At 31.4% G+C, this 15,454-nt stretch overlaps 1 protein-coding gene across 1 annotated transcript in view; it reads left to right on the top strand.

Moving 5' to 3' along the window:
- The first annotated feature begins 464 nt into the window (after nucleotides 1-464).
- LOC126889827 (uncharacterized) overlaps nucleotides 465-15,454 on the top strand; it is a 787,508-nt gene continuing 772,518 nt past the window's right edge. Inside the window, exon 1 of the mRNA XM_050658511.1 lies at nucleotides 465-737. The gene's annotated coding sequence lies outside the window, so the exon portion shown is untranslated. The remainder of the gene's footprint in view (nucleotides 738-15,454) is intronic.

Genomic DNA, 15,454 nt, shown 5'->3' with positions numbered 1-15,454 from the left:
TGTCCAATCAACTAAGTAGTTAATTTTGAAATATAAATATTCATTCACTTTCTTTGAGATAAATTAGGTATTTAAATACAAACAAAAACATCAAAAGGTTCATTCTTTTTGAACATTAGTCATTATCGAGTCAAAGGGTTTGTATTGAATTACTCCATTCCATATTCACTTATCTTTTATCAATAACAAGAAAAGTGATGTTAAAATTTTTATAACGCTCTTTAAATAATAATATAAATTATTCCAATAAAATCATATTTATTTATATTAAAACTGAACATTTGTGTAATTTCTACCTAGTTTTTCTGTGTCGATTTAGCCAAATAAGGCCTACCCTACTTTCCGTAAGGTTTCTCAATGATTTCTTTGGATTTTGATTTAACAGGAACATCCAATGTAAAATCGTCGAACATCGTGTGTATTCGCATAGAGCGTGCGTTGTAGGTCTATTCGCGACAAGCATTTCCAGCAGGCCTAGAAGCCCGGGCTCGGTCGCAGCCCCTTTAGTTTTGCCGTTTAATTTGTATATGAGTGTATGGCCAACTAGATTATCAGGCAATACCAATCTCACCCGTCTCTAAAGTCAACAAAAAACGCGAAACTCGGTAAATAATCACGTTTAAAAATATAAAATAGGATTCGTTAGACTTAATAAACTTCTGTTTTGTGACTGCTTTCCACAGTGTTGTGTGTTTGTCATATTATTGAGGAATTCTTACATGGTTTCCATAATATAGGTTGGTCACCTGTTGTTTTACTATTAATATTAGTTAGCATTTACTTCCCGATATGTCAGGTTGGGTACTACTTCATAAATGTACTCAGCAACCAGAGACGTCTTGGTAAACAATATGCATCTACATCTACCAAATCTTATAAAATAACATGCCCAACATAAACCTTTACAATTTAGAAGAGTTCTCAATGACTATTAAATAAATAAATAAAACATGAGTATAACTGGTTGCATTCACTATGTTATATGTACATAATAGTAACAGGTTCAAAGTACTTTAAAGTAATCGGTACTGATCAGCTGTCTAAAAATTCCGTACCTACCTACTTAATTTAAATATTTTCTTCGCAAAACATCTATCAGCAAATACACAATCATGTGTATCTACATTATTTATATTTGTTTAACTTTGCATTATCTTATTCTCAATGATAAACAAGAACAAATGACTGCCAATTTATATCTTCCGGTAGCAAAATATTTACCATATTTCCAGTACATTTTAAAATCTTAGTGGTATTGATTTTGGCGCTCATTTGGTCAACATTTAACTGACTTGTGTACAAATTGTATATCTGACATAAGAGAAATATTGACTTTATAATTATTATTCCCTACTTCTATCAAAATATTTTAATCATTTATTTGTTTTCAACACCATGTGAATTTAAGTAAATTATAATAATTGGAATTTGTGTTTAGAGTACATTATAATATATTTACTATTGTTTGTACAGGGCGTCCTAGTTTTATTATGATCATTTTAAATCAACTTCATTTAAATTAATTGTAAAAAACGCTTTGTACTTATACTAAGGGCTCTTTAAAGGTGACAACCTCACGTCTCGTAATATTAAAATATTTAAGTTTTTTAAGTAACCCCATTTTGTGTTTATTTACCGAAAAGTGCCCGTTTGTAAAGCTTTAAATATGTTTTTGAATTGGTATACGCGGCTCGAATGGGACGACATTGGACATTTTATTCATAATTATTGTGTTCAAATTTCGATAGTTGCTCTTAAATGTAATAAATATCGATTTGTGTTTTACAGTAAACAATGCTTCTGTCTAAAGTCGCTATGACGCACCGTTTTCGAAAAAAATCGATTCAAACTTTTCAGGTAGAGGATCTCCTACAAAGTTCATGCACGTACTTGATCAGCTGTTTAACTGCATGCTGTCATGATGCTGTCACAACCGTATATCTTTGCCTCAGAACAAAATAACGATTGTTTTCTATTCGATGATCTTTGCCTAATTATCCGAATATTATTGTTTTATTTTTTTTTGGCAATTGAAGTAGATTAAACTTCTATTTTAATATATTTGTTAATACGAGGGTAGGTTAACATTATTGCAGCTTGTTGATATTCTTCAATGTCAATGTAGTGTGTTTCATTTAAAAAAATACTATGTATGTTGTTTGTAAAAGGTATATTTTAAAATACCCTAAACAAGGGTCACAATGAGACAAAACGTTTTCGGATTAAGAAATTTATCATCAGTGTTCTAAAAGTCAAAAATTGCATGCGTAAGCCACCAAAATCTGTTAGGTAAAAACCCTTTAAATGTAAATGATTATATTGTGTTACATATTTATATAAAATTCAAATGATGTTATAGATATGCCTGTATGTTACCCAGGGCCACACAGGACTCTTCCCACGTGACTTCAATTCAGTTGTCAGTTGGCCATTGAAATCCAATATGTGAGGTTTTCTCCAAAAAAAATTCCAACCACGTGGGAAGAGTCCTGTGTTGCAATGGGGAAAAATCCAGGCATATCTATAACATCATTTGAATTTTATTTAAATATGTAACACAACATAATCATTTCGATTTAAAGGGTTTTTATCCAACACATTGTGGTGGCTCAGGCATGCAATTTTTGGCTTTTAGAACACTGATGACAGATTTCTTAATCCGAAATCGTTTTGTCCCATTGTGAGCCTTATTTAGGGTATTTTAAAGTATACCTTCTACAAACAACATAGTATTTTTGTGATTTATGGTAAGTATACAGCCAGCTACAGGAAGTTTATTTTCCTTATGGATTTTGTGTTTCATTTGTGCTTAATGTAGGTAATTACTTGATAAGACTAAAATAATGGGCTATTTATTATGTCCAAAAATTAGATGGCTAAAAGGAACTACAACGTCTAAGCGGTTTTATTGTTTCATATGTTCAATGAGCCCCCAAATATGAAAAAACCACGGAGTGCTACCATTTAAAGGGGTGCATTTTTGAGAAAGGGGTGAATTAGTCCCTATGCACTAGGGTACATTAGGGTGAATTCTATGCACTTTTCGTAAATATACATCAATAGAAAGGTTGATCAAAATTAAATTTCCTATTAACATGTTAGTTTCTAAAATAAAAAATAATTTTATTTGACAACAATATATTTAAAACACGAAGCAATAAAAAACGTAATTTTTCTTTTTGCTTTATAACTTATTTCTACTATCCTTCCTCTTTAAAACGACGTGAGATACAAGTTGCTAGGATTCATAGTATCAAAGATACGATTTTTCAAAGTTCTCCACTCAAACGATTTTCCCTATTTTTTACTACGTTTTTATATACTTCGCCTGTTTTTTGTCTTTTTCTTTGTCATTTTGTCACTTTGTCCGGGAAAAATATTGTAATCCATTTTAAACATAGGTACTTACTTCCCGACTAGCTAATCTGAAATTTTCAGAATAACTCAGAACTCGATGACAATGCAATATTCAACAGCTTTTACATGGATGCATTGAGCTTTATTGGGAATTTTAAGCCATTTTAAAATTTATATTGTAAAATTAGTTCTCACTTTTCTCAAAAGATGGTTCTACTAATTTCCTCAATGGATGGCGCTACTTTCTATGCCATGTAAAATTTTCTATTAATTTGTAACCGCTACTGCATGTTTAAAATTGCTTCGCTAGTTTGTTTACATATTCTTTGTTTGTCTCTTTGTCACTTTGTCCGGGAAAAATATTTTTTTTCTTTTCTTTTATGGCCTTTGGGAAAAAAATCATTTAATACTATAAATAATAAAAACGTGGTATTATAAAAAGTTCTTGTTTATAAAAGTGTAATTACATATTAGAAAAAATTGTTCTATAACTTTTGTACGCAGTTTTAGATATATCTACAGTGCTTCCATAAAGTAACGCATAAATTCATTATTTCGTAAACCGGCGACTTTAAAGAAAAATCCCGAAACAGGTCGATTTTTATTTTTAATTTCCAATTTTTTGGCATATATATCATACTAGTGACGTCATCCATCTGGGCGTGATGACGTAATCGATGATTTTTTTAAATGAGAATAGGGGTCATGTGATAGCTCATTTGAAAGGGTATTCAATTCTCTATTCCCTACTATAAACATTAACATAATTATTTATACAAGGTGTTCAAAAAACATTTTTTTAATTAAAATAATTGAGACAAAAAGAAGAATGTATGTAATTAATCTAATTCAAAATACGTTTTAATGTTGTCAGAAAACAGGAAAAAAATGTTTATTTGACAAATAAATATTGTTTTTCGCTTAAATTCAATGTTAAAGCTGCCACCCACCTGCGCCTCTTGCCAGTTTGAACATTTCGTTTAAGCGAAATTCAATGTTTATTTGTCAATTAAAATTTTGTTCTGTTTTATGACAGTAGTAAAACGCATTTTGAATTAAATAAATTACATACATTCTTCTTTGTCTCAATTATTTTAATTAAAAAAATGTTTTTTTGCATACCCTGTATAAATAATTATGTTAATGTTTACATTAGTGAATAGAGAATTGAATACCCTTTCAAATGAGCTATCACATGATCCATATTCTCATTTAAAAAAGTCATCGATTACGTCATCACGCCCAGATGGATGACGTCACTAGTATGATATATATGCCAAAAAATCGGTAATTAAAAATAAAAATCGACCGGTATTTTTCCTTAAAGTCGCTGTTTTACGAAATAATGAATTTATGCGTTACTTTATGGACGCACTGTATACGCAATGGTACACTTAATAGAAAGAAAAATTAATGGTATTTAAAATGGTCTATTGTAGTAGATTCTAGGACTAATTTTCATCAGGATACGGCTGTTTAAAATTTTCTATTTTTAAAAATTTTTGCTAACGTTTAAGGCTTTTTTTTTAATTTCTCATTTTAACTTTGTTTCTTGTACATTTAGGTGTAGACATACCTAAGAAAGAAAGCGTATTTTCTGCACTTTAAAATAGTCCGTTAGTTTTTAGGACTAACCATATTTTTCAGATACCGTTTCCCAATTCATAAAGCGTAAGTGGAGGGCCTGTTCTGCCGCCAACGGCGTTGTTGGAGTTTTGGCGTTTATCTCTAAAAGTTTTTTACGTATTTTTTTAGGTGTCGATTTTTTTCTCTATAGTTATTATTGGCTTGTCGTGATTGTATGTTGTGTATCCAGCTTTCTTAGGTCTATAGAGGCCTGCTGCAAATTTTTATGTATCGGGTGTCCCAATAAGAATGGCCCTCGGCCATATCTCAGGAACCGTTTATAGTACAGCTTTGAGAAAAAAATATTTATAACAAAAGTTGCCTCGGGAAAAGCCTGGAAATTATTTTCATAATTGTAGGTCCAAAGCTAGAGGGCGTAATTGAATATCAAAAATTAAAAAATCAAAATTTTACAAAATTTGCCTAATGAAAAGCCACTGGAAATCCCATCATCGTATTCTTCATAAAATTCTTCGCATATTTGATTTTACAAGTTTAAGTCTATCTTTGCAAATAAGAAATGGGGGTGAGTGGAAACCTTCTTATGAAAAAAGGCTGTAAGTCCGGTTCTGCTATATCGAATTTTGCATACTTTGTCTTGTTGAAAACAACTCTTTTTCTCAATGTAAGTGTCTTATTTTCGAAATAGCCTAATAAGTAATATGCCAGCTAGGAGGCGTTATTTAATTATTTTCAGAAATCTAGTTTTCTTTGGAAAATATTAAATACAAGTATGCATTTTTAATCCTGTATTACAAAATTAGACAAAATTAGCAACAGAATACCGAAAACCGCATGTAGATACCTTTTTTCTATCTGGAGATATCTTAAGAAATGTGTAAATTTTAAACATAACTGTTACTGTCACCGGTAAACGAAGTTAAGGAAAAGTAGTGTGCTATGGAAAAAACAAATAAACATTTTCCAGATGTAAACGTCAGGGTGAGTCACCACTAACGGGACGGAAGATTACAGCGAAATGGTAAAAGGTTTTAAAAAAATTTTAAATTACTAGTTTGTAATTTGATAAAATCTACATTTTAAAATTATTTTGAAATATACAGGGTGTCCCAATAAATGGCGGCGTATCAAAGTTATATTTTTTCTTATGGAACACCCTATATTTTATTGCATTTTTTAATTGTCCGCAAAAAATAAGGTATAGTTTCATAAGGCTTCTCTATACCTATGTACGGAGTGTTCTGAGTTATGTTGACTTTTCTTAAAATGTAAAGTTTTAAAAGAAGGCTTATTCTCAAGTTATTTAAGAAATTATAAAAAAATTACTTTTATATTTAAGTATTTGGATATTGGTTGAATATATTTCATGATTAATTATTACACATTTATTTACAGGGTGTTCAAAATTTACAGTTTCATTATTAGATTATTCAATGTGTCATATGATTCTTATTTTAAATGGAACACCATGTATATTAATAAATAAATATACTAAACAATTTTACCTCTTTCGATTGGTATATGGATGTCCTATACCTAGGTCTCATAGTTTTTGCGTAATTTACAATTATTTAAATTCTTAATCTGTAAATCGATTTTAAAACAAAAGATGTAGTTAATTAATGGCATTGTATGACATTGTCACCTTATGACAGTATGGTCTGGGTTTTATTTTATAATTAATGTATTCCGTGATTGATTATTACACATTTATTTACAGGGTGTTCAAAATTTACAGTTTCATTATTGGATTATTTAATGTGTTATGATGCTTATTTTAAATAAAACACCATGTATATTAATAAATTATTGTACTAAGCGCAGGTTCCTCTTTCGAATGGTATAGGGATGTTCTATAACTAGGAGTCATAGTTTTTGCGTAATTTACAATTTTCTTAAACGGTAAATTGATTTTAAAAATAATATTTATAGTCACTCTCGATTTTTAAACAGTACGAAATAAATGTTTGTTTACTGTATCATAATGAAATGAAAATTATGTCTATTTACTAGACCATTATTATGAAAAGTAGGTATATTGGTCTGTATACAATACATTAAAAAAATCAGGATCTTCTATAGTCTAATGTCCATAAAGGATAAGTTAAATATTTATCATAATCCTGTTTGGCCTAATACTGGTATAGTTGAGTTTTATACGGATAATAATGGTTTCTCTTAAGTATTCTAACAGTCGTTTGACTGATTTACAATTCACCCGAAATTTTTTCTTTATTAGTATTTGGGTTTTCCGTAACAGAAAGCAGGACATCAAGCTCCTTGACGTCATCACAAATAACTGGTTTATTTTTATTTAACTTTCCGTATGCAACATTACCAGTAGCACGGAATCCATTGAAATCTCTCAAAAACGTCCTTTTTTGGGTGTCTTCTATCAGGATACTTTTGAGCGTAAACTTAAGAAGGTAAGATACAATTTTGCAAACACTCCCCAATGCAAAGTAAGTACCATGTCTACTTTTTCGTAGATTATTCATTTTTAGGAACAATTAAATTTGAATTTCATACACAGATGTTTATATTTTTGATAATTACCAGACCGTACTGTCATAAAATGACGATGTCATACAATGAGATACATCTTTTGTTTTAAACTCGATTTACAGATTAAGAATTTAAATAATTGTAAATTACGCAAAAACTATTAGACCTAGGTATAGGACATCCATATACCATTCGAAAGAGGTGACTCCGTTTAGTATAATTGTGTATTAATATACATGGTGTTCCATTTAAAATAAGCATCATATGACACATTGAATAATCCAATAATGAAACTGTAAATTTTAAACACCCTGTAAATAATTGTGTAATAATTAATTATGGAATACATTCAACCAATATCCAACTATTTAGATGTAAAAGTATTTTTTTCATAATTTCTTAAATAACTTGAGAATAAGCCTTCTTTTAAAACTTTACATTTTAAGAAAAGTCACCATAACTCAGAACACTCTGTACTTAGGTATAGGGAAGCCTTACGAAATTATACCTTATTTTTTGCGGATAATTAAAAAATGCAATAAAATACAGGGTGTTCCATAAGAATAAATATAACTTTGATACGCCGTCATTTATTGGGACACCCTGTATATTTCAAAATAATTTTAAAATGTAGATTTTATCAACTTACACACTACTAATTTAAAATTTTTTTCAAATCTTTTACCATTTCGCTGTAATCTTCCGTCCCGTTAGAGGTGACTCACCCTGTATAATTAATAAAAACAAGAATAAGACAAACAACACTTTAAAATATAACAAAGTAATAAAAGCAACTACTTACTTAGTGACGGCCTAAATGTACAAATTGTTGCCAATTATTTTCGATGAAGCATTTACTCTCTCAAGAGTAGATTGAACAGCAACAGATTTAACTGTTTTAGACTTTTATTTATGGGGACGGATTAAAGACCTTGTTTTTGCCGCTAGGCCCCCTACTCGAGAAAACATGATCTAGAGCAGGGGTCACCAATTAGATTCCCTGAGGGTCCGTTTCGACAACCTATGACACTTCTGGAGTCCGGATTTAATGCTATAGACTAAGAGCCGCTATAGGTGAAATTTCTTAATCATTTTAGGCACGATGGGACCCTATAACTTTAATAGTAGAACCTAAAAGAAAACGTTTGAACACTGTGCCGTCACTTTTCAGTGGCACATGCGTCGACAGTGGCGCATCAAACTTTCCACTTATGGACGGGATAAATAAATTAAAAGTTAACAGAACTTACTAACAGAATTAATTTTTTTTATTTTTTTAAGTTCTATGTGATTAACACATACGATTAATCGTGATTTTAACCCACCACCCCCTTCCCCCTGCCCCCACCATCAAAAACTTCATTTTTCGTTTGTATTTTTTTTGGTGGGATGCAATCAATTTTAAAATTTCAAAAAATTCACACGCATAGTTGAGGCTTTTATAAAACATGCCTATTTTTTATAGACCCAGGTAGAGTGTACATAACCTCAAAAAATTAAAAGAAATTTTTTTTTTCAAAAAAACGTGTAACTTTTTTTGAGGAATAGCTGCCGGTCTAATTTTTTCTTAATCTTGTGTGTTTTATCAAACACTATATTTTAAATTTTTTTCAGATTTTTCTGTAAGTCTCCCCACCTTCAAAAATCCGAAAAACTGTTTTTTGGGGGGTTTTGGGGGATTTTCCCTATTTTATAGACTTCATAATATATCAAATCAATTTTGTTTTTATAGGTTATATGTAACTTGAAGTAACTGAGTTCTTTAGAATATTTAAAAATCAGAAAAACACGTTCAAACCCCCCAAAACTCCCTTAAAAACAGTTTTTTGGATTTTTGAAGGTGACCAGCGTTACAGAAAAATCTGAAAAAAATTAGAAACATAGTGTTTGATAAAATACACAAGACTAAGAAAAAATTAGATCTGCAGCTATCCCCAAAAAAAAGTTATATACTTTTTTTCAAAAAAAAAATTTTAAAATTTTTTTGAGGTTATGTACACTCAACCTACAGGTCTATAAAAAATAGACGTGTTTTATAAAACCCTTAACTATGCGTGTAAATTTTTTGAAATTTTAAAATTGATTCCATCCCCCAAAAAAAAAATAAAATCGAAAAATAAAGTTTTTGATGGTGGGGGCAGGGAGAAGGGGGTGGTGGGTTAAAATTACGATGAATCTTATGTCTTAATCACATAAAACTTAAAAAAATGAAAAAAATTAAATTCTGGTAATTATAGAGAGTATTTTTTAATTTATGTGTCCCGTCCATAAGTGGAAAGTTTGATGCGCCACTGTAGACGCATGTGCCACTGAAAAGTGACGGCACAGTGTTCAAACGTTTTCTTTTAGGTTCTACTATTTAAGTTATAGGGTCCCGTAGTGCCTAAAATGATTAAGAATTTTCACCTATAGCGGCTCTTAGTCTACTACATAATGGGACTGGTTGTTCTAATTTGGTTTCTTTGCGGATTCTTGTTAAAAATGATCCCCTATAAACAAAGCAGAAGGGTGTCTTGCAAAATTTTTGGGCAGAAATTGTTTAACATTTTTTTTAACATATCCAAAACATCACCTTTTTTGTCCACGAAAATATGTTTTTAGCATTTTCGAGTCATCCTAACAAAAAAGATCTTGTCATTTTTCTCAAAACTTGATAGATTTCGAGTTTTAAATGATTTAAAATATGAAAAATGCGAAAATAAGCTTTTTCAAAGCTCGAAAACTTATGTGTAAATTATTATTTTTGGGGTTGTCAAGCGCCTAAATTGAAGTTTAAGGATTCAATTTCAAGATACTGATGAGTATTTGGGGCTTATTTCAATATATACCGTTTTTATTAGCTTATAATAGCAATAATTAATTTAATAAATAAATAAATTATTAAAAAAATCTATGTTAATAATAAATTATAAAATTTTAATAAATATCAAGTATTTGTTGGTAATTTTTCTCATAATATGTATCGACAGAGACGCACCATAAAATGCAACGCGCGGCGGCTTTAAAGTCGAGTAGGGGCGTATAAATAAACCGCGACTACGTATAAGGATATTGAAATTGAATGTTTAAACTTCAATTTAGGTACTTGGCAACCTCAAATCTAATAATTTACATGAGTTTTCAAGACTCGAAAATGCGTATTTTATAATAAAGTTCATTCTTGATAAAGCGGCTCCGCACACATAAGTTGAGCCAAACATAGTACACAATCTCATGGCCAAACGTTTTCAAAATTGCCTAACACTTTATTCTGAATTTAATGGCGGTCCGCACAAAACTAGCCCAAGGGTGCCCACGGTCCGGATGCGGACCGAGGCACAGTGGTCCTTTCTGACGATCTATGGTTGCAAAAGTATTACACCACAATTAGTCGGAGAGATAGAAGCGGATTTTGTGCGTGATAAGTAATATGGAAAAACTATACCGGGATATGTTGAATTAGTTGTATACATGACTTTCCCCAACGGCCGGAAACCAGAGTGGGGGACGAGGGAAGTTATAAGGGGTCAAATTCGAGGTTTTTATTGTTTTTTTGTGACGCTCATGATCAAGAAAGTGCCCCAAAATATGGTAATAAGTAGGTCATGACGTAAATAAGTACAATCTCCAGGGGCGGAACGTTGCGTGCCGACAAAGGGGTGGGGGCAGGGTTAATATAAAAATTATAAGGGATTTTTGTGACGTTCGTGATCGAGATAGTGAATCAAAATTTGGGAGTAAGTAGATCATGACGTAACTAAACAAAATCTCCAGGGGCGGAAACCAGAGTTGGGGATGAGGGTAGTTTTAAGGGGTAAAAGTCAAAGTTTGTATTATTTTTTTGTGACGCATCACAACATTTGCTCGCCACGCAGCGTTCCGCCCCTGGAGATTTTACTTAGTAATGTCATGATCTACTTCTTCACAAATTTTGGTGCACTATCTCCATCATGAGCGTCACAAAAAAAATAATAAAAACCGCGACTTTGACCCCTTATAACTACCCTCGTCCCCCACTCTGCTTTCCGGCCGTTGGGGAAAGTCATGTACACAACTAATTCAATATATCCCCGTATAATTTTTCCATATTACTTATCACGCACAAAATCCGCTCCCAGCTCTTAGACTAAAAATATAAAGGACTGAAAATTCGTATGCAGGTAAAACATTGTTGTATATGTAAAATACAAGAACCTACAAAAATTAAAAAAATATAGAAAGAGCACGTTCGAGCACACAAGAGTAACTTTTTCTGAGAGATAAATAAATAAAGTAACAATAAACAAATAGTTTAGCAACAATCCCGAACAATCCCAAAAGTTCTACTCTATTAAAATCTTTACAAATTCTTATTTTAGTGCTAATCTATCATCATTTTTACAATCAAATATTTTTTTTATCAACAAAGGTACAACTATTGTTTTATAATATTGTAAATATACCTGTTCGCTCTACTTCCATTTCAAAAAAATATTAAAATAATAGTTTTAGGTACACTTAAATTCACTTTGAAAGGGCGCGGGCGCTGGTAAATTGCCTGAAACTACTGAGCGTAAGTTCGGTAAAGAAGTAAAACTTTCGGTTTCAATTTTTCACTTCGTGGTGGGAGTTGAGTTCTAAGATCGATTTATTTTGTTTACCTGGTTATCTAGGTATTCAATGAGTGTCATTATACCTTTTGCAAACATAGATTATGAAAAAGGACCACCGTGCGCGGTCCGCCAATTGGTGACCCCTGATGTAGAGAATACGAAACCCCATTCAAAGCATTGCGAAAGCAGAAATTGAGACTGCTGTTCAATCTACTCTTGAAGGAGTAAATTATGCTTGCATCGAAAATGATAGGCAACAATTTGAACATTTAGGTCATTAAGTAACTAGGTGTTTTTATTTCTCTGTTATATTTTATAGTGTTGTTTGTCTCATTGTTGTTTTAACTAATTATATACGTTTACATCCGGAAAATGTTTCTTTTTTTTCCATAGCACACTACTTTTACTTAACTTCGATTACCGGTGACATTAACAGTTGTTCAGTTGTTTAAAATTTACACGTTTCTTAAGATATCTCGAGATAGAAAAAAGATATCGACATGCGGTTTTCGGTATTATATTGGTCTAATTTTGTAATACAGGATTAAAAATGCATACTTGTATTTATTATTCTCCAAAGAAAACTAGATTTCCGAAAATAATTAAATAAAGCCTACTAGCTGGCATATTACTTATTAGGCTATTTCGAAAATAAGACTATTTAATTGATGAAAAAGACCTGTTTTCAACAAGACCATGCATGCAAAATTCGATTAAGCAGAACCGGACTTACAGCCATTTTTTCATAAGAAGGTTCCCACTCACCCCCACTTCTTATTGGCAAAGGTAGACTTAAACTTGTGAAATGAAATATGCGCCGAATTTTATGAAGAATACGATGATGTATTTACAGTGTCCTTTCATTAGGTAAATTTTGTAAAGTTTTGATTTTTAATTTTTGATATTCAATTACGCCCTCTAGCGGTGGACCTACAATTATGAAAATAATTTCCAGGCTTTTCCCAATGCAACTTTTGTTATAAATATTTTTTTCTCAAAGCTGTACTATAAACCGTTCCTGAGAAATGGCCGAGAGCCATTATTATTGGGACACCCGGTACATACTCGTAGATCAACACATATCGTGTTTTACCTCTAGTCTTTACAGTTTTCCTTAAATATTTTCCGTTGACTTCTTCGATATTTTTCTTTACCTGTTTATTGAGTTTGTTGTAATTTTTAGTACCTTTAGCCTGTCGTCTACTTTTCATCATTTCTAGAATTTCGGCTGTCATCCTTAATTTGTTGTTTATTCTTTTCGATAGTATACATGTATAGTATATTTTCCAGTTTCAGAGCTAACCCAATTCTACTAGCAATAATTTATATTGTTGAAAGTTATATTTTTGTCATGCAGTATTCAAACATATTATTGCATACATAAAAATTCTTAACGGTTGGATAAACACCCCGGAATTATATTCTCAAACAAAATCGAAACTGTCCAGAATGAACACAAAAACATTCCCTGGAAACGGTGAATAAAAGATAGCCGGATTACTAGCATATTTACACAAACAGATCAAAACATATTACTACAGGATATGACCCAAAAACAAACAAAAAACACTTAGAATTTAAATTACTCAACAAAACATCAATAAACACAACAAAATTTTTCGCAATATGCGAAGCAATTAAATACATACATATATTTCAGGATTGCAAAAGTGAAATGAGGAGACAAGAAACTAGCAGTAACCAAAAAATAATTATTCAAATAGAAAGGAAAATAGCACATACCTAAACCAGGGCATTTAGAACGAAAAACACCCGAATAAATCGATTTTTACATACAGCACCTATCGACTTTTTGCATTGTGTTCAGGATATCGTCATTAAAAAAGTCTATAATAGAAAAATGGATGGAAATGCCTAATTTCATTTACAGTGCATAAAATGCATCCAAAAGTGCATAAACATGTCAAAATCAGTATATTAAGGGCCAGATTATGTTACTCTGGGGTTTTTTTTAGCACTAAATTGATGATTATTCACTGTGATTTTCAGCACTGCTACATTGATGTTTAAACAGATTATTCCGGGGTTTTTGGGGTCGCTAAACATAAATACGCCACCATCAGAACGAATCCACGGAACACCTGATGTCCAGTATTGTCCAGGGTCACTGTTGAGACATATCCTCTTCTGGAGTTTCGAGGATTTTCGGCGTTAAATTGATGTAAACAGATTATTGGAGAGATTTTACTATTTTTTTGTACCTCCGAGTACTCTGATGCATCAATTTAGTGTCGGAAGAATTTAATTCCAGATGATGACGTACATAGCAGTCACCATGGACACTATTTGTTCTGATCAGTCCCGGATTAAGAATCTTAAGGCCCCTAGGCAACCCAAGCTAGGAGGCCCTTAAGAAACTTTTTCTTTTCCCTCCAAAACCTCGGATAAACCCTCCATCTCCGATCCTTTGTTAAGTATATTTTGTGCCACTGTCGAACGGTGGCAGTTTTTAATAATTTTCATTTTAGTCTGGGCTGATTATCGGAGAATAGGCCATTTTTGGGAAAAGTTATTTACCAGCAATTTTATTGCTGGAATCGAATCTTATTATTGTATGTATTAATAATATAGGTATGCAAAGTCCGCAGATAGTGTGCTACTTTTTTTATAAACAAAATAGCGCCCGAAAATCGTGTTTTTTTCAATTTTTGCTCTATAACTCCAAAGATTTTATCTTTACACCAAAAACACTCAAATAAAAATTCACCGCAATTAAATTCTGCATAGAGATGTGTTTTTCCCGATTCACTTCGACGAAAACATTCCCTGTAAAAAGCGGGTTTTTCCAACAAAATCTTTAATTTTCAACTAAAATTTTAGATAAGTAATTGTTAATCACTAATTAAATATCTTGGTAATGTAAAAGCCCTTTGTGTATAGATTATAATTCCAGAATCCGATGGAAATTAAATGAACAGTTTAGCAACAATTGAATTGTTAATTAAAAATTTATGGTCGCTATAATAACGACAATAATTACGATGCATAAGAATAACTATGATTTTTTCATAAAAAGACACTATACCTATCTAATTTACTTTACAGAATTGAAATTGGACTATTTAAGCGGCCTCAGGAATATTTTAAAATTATAAACAATTTTTTGGCCTATAAACAAATAGAATATCTCGGGAAATATTAAACTAAATTAAATTTTAAAAACGGCATTCGAAAAACAGCGACAGTGAGCTTCTTTTAAAAGAAAAAAATGTTTAATTATGATGAGTATCTCCTGAGATACAACCGGTCAAAGTTGACCGGAATTTACGGCAAATATATAAACAATAGGATCATAATTTTCAAACCATCTCCTTTTTATTTTTTTCCTCTTTCTCCACACCAATTTTCATATCCTTAAAATACTCATAACATATATTATTATAATAAAAACTATCGATAATACGTGTGAAAAT

Source organism: Diabrotica virgifera, chromosome 8 (assembly GCF_917563875.1).
Source record: "Diabrotica virgifera virgifera chromosome 8, PGI_DIABVI_V3a".
Classification (NCBI taxonomy): Eukaryota; Metazoa; Arthropoda; class Insecta; order Coleoptera; family Chrysomelidae; genus Diabrotica; species Diabrotica virgifera.
Note: the sequence above shows the minus strand (reverse complement) of the source record. Positions and strands in the feature narration are given on the sequence as shown.